The sequence below is a fragment of the Xiphophorus maculatus genome, chromosome 4, assembly GCF_002775205.1.
Source record: "Xiphophorus maculatus strain JP 163 A chromosome 4, X_maculatus-5.0-male, whole genome shotgun sequence".
NCBI classification, from domain to species: Eukaryota; Metazoa; Chordata; class Actinopteri; order Cyprinodontiformes; family Poeciliidae; genus Xiphophorus; species Xiphophorus maculatus.
The window spans coordinates 24383633-24390570 of NC_036446.1; the positions used below are offsets into that span (position 1 = coordinate 24383633).

The 6938-nt window shown below is 40.2% G+C and overlaps 1 long non-coding RNA gene across 2 annotated transcripts; it reads right to left on the bottom strand.

Moving 5' to 3' along the window:
• Positions 1 to 461: 461 nt before the first annotated feature.
• On the bottom strand, positions 462 to 4976 carry LOC111608445. Of its 2 annotated transcripts, XR_002752665.1 has the most exons (5): positions 4024 to 4976; positions 3682 to 3943; positions 3449 to 3586; positions 2226 to 2289; positions 462 to 612 (listed from the first exon to the last, which is right to left on the bottom strand). It is a non-coding gene; the product is annotated as an uncharacterized LOC111608445 (long non-coding RNA). The 2 variants fall into 2 exon arrangements; XR_002752664.1 differs by having other exon boundaries at positions 3682 to 4976.
• Between the last annotated feature and the right edge of the window lie 1962 nt (positions 4977 to 6938).

A 6938-nucleotide genomic window follows, 5' to 3' on the forward strand; every position in this document is an offset into this window, starting at 1 on the left:
TCCCCTAAAGCCTGCTAGGAACACAGGGCTCTGGGACTCTGCAGGGTAACAGCATTTACATTTACTGCTGCTGTGCTCTGCTCTGCAACAGTTGCACATGGCTGCTGGTACACCACTACTCTGTTAAGGATGCAATGCTAATTCTGTTAACCCGGACTGTGTAGCTACTCTGCGGCAACATCTGAATTTAAAGCAGCTAAAATTGTTGTATTTGCTTGCTGTGCCGTTTCCAGCACAGAATGGTTAGCTTGTTTTAAATGCAATTTATTTATATTTAACACTGATAATTATTTCATAGTAAAAACCACACAGCAGAGACTTTAATGGAAACATTAAAACACACAAGCTGTTTAGTTGTGGCCCACCACAGGTCAGAAAGGAATTACATCTTTTATTTATCCACACAAGGAAAAACATTGAAAATCTCCAATGAAATTCTTAAGGCAGATTTGTGTCTCGTATCCTATCCGCTTTCACTCAGTCTAAGAGGATAAAGCCATGCTAGCAGCCCATCGTTACAGGTCTTCAAGGTCCCAGACTGGTGGGCGGTGAGAACAGATCCCTCGCTGTGAGCAGTGAGCCTTGAAGAATGGAGAATATAACCTCTGAGAGCTGCTGAGACATAGAGGACAGAGGATAGTGTGGAATGAAGCAGAAGAAAGGGGAAATTAAAGTTACAGAGGGAGAAACTTGAAATGATCTGAGAGCTGTCACAAAGAGAGAAAATGTAACACTCAATTATTAACTTAATACGACTTGTTCCGAGGTGACAGCAGTAAAAGAAGGATAATACACTATTTTACCGACGATATTTGTTTACCCATCCAAATCATTTAATTCACTTTCACGGCTACAGGTTTATAAAATCCAGCACCGATATGCAGACTGCTTCTATGAACAGTTGTGGTAGAATGGGTCGCTCTCGGGAGCTTAGGCATTTCCAGCGTGTGACAGGATACCACCTGCGCATGAAGTCCAGTTGGAAATGTTCTCGTTAGTGAAGTCAAAGGGTGTTGAGGTGCATAGAGGCCACCAACTTTCCAGAGAGTCTAATTTCAGACCTTCAAGCTTCATGTGTTAAAGAATTCAGATTAGCTCTTCAATAGTGCAGACAGCTTTATCAAATGGATTTCCGATGCATCCAAGCCTCAATGCAAAGCCTCAACGCATCACCACTGGACTCTAGAAGAGTAGAAACATATTCTCTAGAGTTTCAAATCATCCCACTCTGTCTTGCATTGCAATGAAGGCATCTGAGTTTGGCAGGTATCAGGAGAATGGTACTTACATGAGTCCATTATGTCAGCTCTAAAGTTTAGTTCAGAGGGGATTATGGAGTGGGGCTGTCAGGTGTTGGGCATAGTGCCTTAGTTCCTTAATAAAAGGATTTTAATTTAATGCAAAGCCAGCTGAGAAACTACTTTTGAAATTGCTAGATTATGGAATTAATTTACAGTATATGAATGCCTCCATCCCAGTGCCAAAATGCTGTTAATGCAGTTTACCATAGAGTCTTAAAAAGTATTGCAAATCTTAAAATTATGACTCCTTATTTATTGTTATATTCTATGTTCCGTTTTCTGCTTTGCCAGGGCAAAAATCAATTCATTGGCATATTCTCATTATTATATATAAAAATCTGTCTTCCTAAATCCCTCAATTCCTGAATCCCTGTTTCTTTCCATAAATGACAGTGCATCAAAACATAAAGCAAGGTCCATAATGTAAAATGTGTATGTATAAGAGTGAAGAATTTATCTGGCCTGTAGAGACACCCAAACTCAAAATGATGGTGCACTTTTCAGATGAATCAAAGAGGAGGCAGGTTTTCCGTCCAACATCAGTGTTTGACCTCACAAATGCTTATTTGGAAGAATTGTCAATGCTTTCCATAAACCTTGTGAAAAAATCCTAAAGGAGATGGTGTTGCAGCTTGAAATGATAAGCTGCAAAGCCAACATAATTTGAGACCCTATGAAAAAAAAGATGAACTGTCACTCAAATTTATGTGTGTTTGTAGGCCGATAACTCAATTATTTTGGTTTTAATGTGTTTTCATTTTATAGAGATGCATCCGATAAAATAAAGAGAAAAGTTGTCACTTTTTCATATAAATGAATCCCAGTCCTGTCATGCTTATGCTACATGCTTTGACAGCAGGCTTAGTTTTATTGGCTCTAATATACCGTACTTTCCTCTTCATGAGGCTTAAGGTCATCACATACCTGTCTGTCTGGAACTCCAAACTGCTCCCTGGAGTCTTCTTAGATGGTAAAGCAACATCTGGAACTGTCAAGACAAAGAAAGATCAACACAGAGTACCTTCAATTAAGGAAGAGCTCACAAACCGTGGGGTCAAAATCGAACAGAAAAGCTTAGCAGGTGGATGTCACAGGGAGGATTTTGTTCATTGCCTGATACTCCTGCCAACTTTCCAAGCTGGCTGATCTCGAGAATTTGCTGTAGGGCATGTCGTGCTCGGCATATTTCAGGCACAATAGGTACCGGGGGACGGGTAGTTTGAAATTACATCCCAACAGATGGACACAAACTGCTTAAAGATTCTCCTTTAATTATGTAAAATGCAAACTATTATTAAGGCTTAAATAAATAGATTAGGTAAAGCCCTAAATCACCATTTGGAAATCAGCATTAACATTATACAAATGCAAGTCTTCTCACTGGGATTATATGAGATGCAAAATCATTTCATCCCGATTGTCTTTATAGCAATATCAGAAACACATGAAGCCCCGCCTCAAAGTCAATAAGACTGTTTTCATAATGTACCTGACTCTGATTGTTTACCTTTCTGATCTTGAAACTGTGGTTATACTTAGCACCATACAAGACAAAAGAACATCAGACAAAGACAGACAAGGACAGAGACAACAATAGACGGACATCGGAGAGTCACAAAAGCTGAGTCACAGTGAGGGTGAGGATATTCTGCTGCCCTGTCCTTGGCTAAGATTCAAGGTTTTTCTAACAACCAAAAAAGATTACTTTTTGGGTCCAAGTTGATCTGAACGCAGGTAAAAGTCAAAATTCATTTGCAGCATGTGTATGCTCGAATAATAAAAGCTCTATCTGTGGTTGTACAGGAAGTTGTGGAGATTGTGTATGCAATGTTCGTTTGAGAACGGGTGCGAGTCACGGTATGAAGCGTTTGATTGCTGTTACTCCGAACCTTTTCTCTATGTTTTTAAGAAGGGCATGAATAATTTTAACCAACAATTTTGTGTTAAAGCATCAACAAAAACAGGAAATTTGATTTGTGTTTTCAAATAAGCTCTTGCTTGTAAATGGTCTTTTATTTTGGCCGATATGATATTTCTTGTGACAAAAATCTAAACCTTCCAGGAGGATGAAAAAATGTTGGACTTATTTCTATGATATGGCATATTGACACTTTTTTTGTTGTTGAAATTCTTTAGTATTAACTTACCTAAACAGTGACTGGAAGCCAAAATGACTAACAAAATCAAAAGCTCAAACTCTTCATGCACTTTCCTTACTTCGGTACGGATGCTCTCAGGTTATGCACAGTCATTGTAACACATGCATGCTGACGTTCGTCTGGGCTCTAAAATACGGACACAAAAACAGTTGAATGGTTACACGAAAGCTGATGCATATGTATGGACTCACAATAACACAGAGGACACATTCACTGCTCACTTTAAACATCCACAATGATTGAGGTCGTCACACTCTCCCACACAAACATGTGAAGCTTTTTATCTGTTGACCAATCTTAATTGAAGCTGCTTCGCCTGTCCGATGAGGTTCCCCTTCAGTCTCAGCCTCCCTCCTCCTCCCCTTCTTCCTCCTCCTCCTCTTCATGAGTCTTCAGATCGTTTCCACCCAGTCTTTTGTCCTCTACCCGCCTCCTTCGCGTTTCTGTATCGGATGAGCTGAGCCGACCTTTCTCATTGTGCATCTGCAGGAGATCCAGAGTTCTCATCAAACGTGACCTCCCAGGCCCATCTATCCCTGCTCTCTTCTTTTTTTCAGCCTCACTTTCTCCTTCCTCCTCTGTACGTCCTCCTCCAGCCTTTGTTCTTCAGCGCATTGAGTGTGAAGGACTGAGGGTTGGGACCTGCGGGTGATGCTGAGTGAAGACTTTGATCAGGAAGAAAGCTAAGAAAGGTCGCTGACAGACTGTTAGAGCTCATCATCTGCAGCCTTAAGGGTCGAACTGTAGCTCAGTCTGTTAAACAAACAGTGGAGATTGTGCATTATAAATAAAACATTGTTTTATTGGCTGCATAACTGTAGTTTAATCTCTATAAATATATGCATTTTGTATCTCCTTAGGTGACAGTAAGATTATTGGTTGCATCTAGAAAAAAGTGAAATTTTTTTTTTTATCATTTAAGGAAAACAAATGTCTGTTTTTAATGTTTACACTCTCCTCGTTGAAGACATCATGCAGATCAAGGCCATTGTTGCTTTAGGTGCGACTAATTACCAGAACAAATAGTAGATATGACAGCTTTCCAATTCCTCAGTGAGTGTGCAAATAAACCTTCGCAGTTGTAGTGATGCGATGCATCAGAATTGTGCACCAAAATATTCAACGACAGCAAGTGAGTGACGTGAGCTAGACAAGCTTCTAAATCACTACAGGAGGTAGATATTTTGGTTTTATGTGCTTTTTTCCCCCACAAGCTTAAAATAGCTTAGGCAGGCAGTTATTGTATTTATGGCAACTTGTGAACAGATTTACATTAGATAGTCAATGGAGCCTGGCTAAGACAATGTCAACTGGACATTTAGTTCATTCACACTCATCTGGAACATTGGGGGATTTGTTAAAATCGTTTTTTTTAGACTGAAAGCCTCTGTCCTGGTTTTGAAAGTATAATATATACACTCAGTAGCCACTTTATTAGAGATGACTGTTTATGAGCTTGTTCACAAAAAAAAAAAAAAGCTAAGAAAAAACAAACAAAAAACTCAGGAACTCGATGCATCGAGACCTCGAGACGTGGGATGCAAATGAAGTAACATGTATTCATAAAACTTTGAATAATCTGCATTTAGTTTCTCTGCAACAGTACAATGTTTCTTCTTGCCAGCGTTATTTTCTGTCTGTGCTTTAGAACATGAGGTCAACAGGACAAGCGGCCGATTGTTTATTCAAAATCCAGGCAGCATCCAGCTGGCATTTCCTTGAGCTCAAACCGAGAGGCACAGACTCAGAGCTTCATCGATGTGAGCCTAAACCATTGTGCTGTGTTTCACACTGTCTGCTGACCCTGCAGAAAGGAAACCTGTTGAATAACTGTAGAGCAAATAAATAAAAATATTTAGTTAATCAAAAACTGAGGTAAAGAGCAAAACATCAGGGAGAGAAGGCAAAAGAAAAAAAAAAGAAAAGAGGTTGTGTGGTTTGAGGTTTGGAGACTTTCTCCCTCCCACAGGGAAGCGGACACAGAGTCAGGATGCAGCACAGGTGAGTGCTGGCCCAGGTGAAGCTGTTATTTCCTGTCCGTGGTGTGTGTGTGTGTGTGTGTGGGCTTCGCACCTGCTGAGAGACAGCTGCTCTTACTCGCTGAAGCAAAGTCCAGCTAGGTAGAAAACATGACGGCAGAAGGCCGAGCTCCCACGTTGAAATGTTTAGGTTCAGTCTCTGCTTTCATGTGCGCAGTCCTCTTCCAGTGTGTGAGCAGCTCAGTGGGTTGAGTTCAGTAAGCTGTTGGCAAGGACAAAAATTAAACTACTATTCTGTTTGTACTAAATAGCAAGCGTTGGGCTCTTGGTGAACATTAAGCAACAAATTTGAGGTTGGAAACCAAGTGGTCTGGAAACACGATTAACGACTTAGTCAAACTACTTTCATTCCATTAAGTGTCACACTGAAAATAAAATAGTGCCTAAAACTGGAGAAGTGGAGTTTTTTTTTCAGGGGGGGATAATCAGAATTGTGTGGATAATTTAAATCACTAAAGCTTTTAAGACTTTCAATCAGCTGCTGTTTGCAAATGTAAATGGAACATATATTTAGCCAGTAGCCACAGTATTTCGCCTAACGCCCCATAATACCCAAAATGCTCCTGCATTAGCGGGTGTGGCCTCATGAAATTATTATTACATTACTTCCAACTGGAGTATGCTAATCGCTCAGTGATGTTTTACAACATCTGGGGAAGAATATCAAATGAAATCACCGCACAGCCAACTTTGTAGCGCTTTCCTCACTATGAATATTAAAACCGACACATCCACACGATAAAATAGTGATGATTAGGAGTGCTGGTATGGGCGGGTGTGTTAGACGCAGCTAGTGTCAGGATTTTCAGTCGTAGATTGGATAAATCCAGAAACATCAATAGACAATAGCCTGAGGTGCGACTGAATAATTCAGAGAATGAGGAAGCGATGTGTAATGTTGTCTTTCTCCTATTATGGGGAGACACGATGTGGCAAGCTCGGTTGCGCCGACTTTGATCGTTGCTTCTTTTCTTTCTGAAGGGGAAGCAGTTAAAGCAATCAGATCTAAGGCCACTCCACCACAATGATTAATGTTCTTACCGCTGGAAATGTTAAATGTGACGGGTTTGTTCTAATGCAAAGAACCGCACTTGACAGACATTAGTGGCATGAGATAAATTAGGCTATTCAAGGATTTTACTGACAGCTTGCTTTAACCCGCAACGATGCAAAGACAACATCCTGAAGGTCAGGAAATCTTTTTTTTATTTTGGTATTCTTTATAAAGGAAGTTGAGTACAAACAGATTTTTTAAGCTTGTTTCTGAAGCCACAGGGAAGAAGAGGGTGTTTACTTCACTCATCCTGTATTCTATAACAGCAGCAGACATCAACATTTGCTGTTGCTCTTAGAAAGAAGCTCTAATATTGGTGACTTTGCATAGGATTCCTACAGTGTCTAGTAAAGTGCGGAATTTCATTAAGGATTTTTCCAGGTTT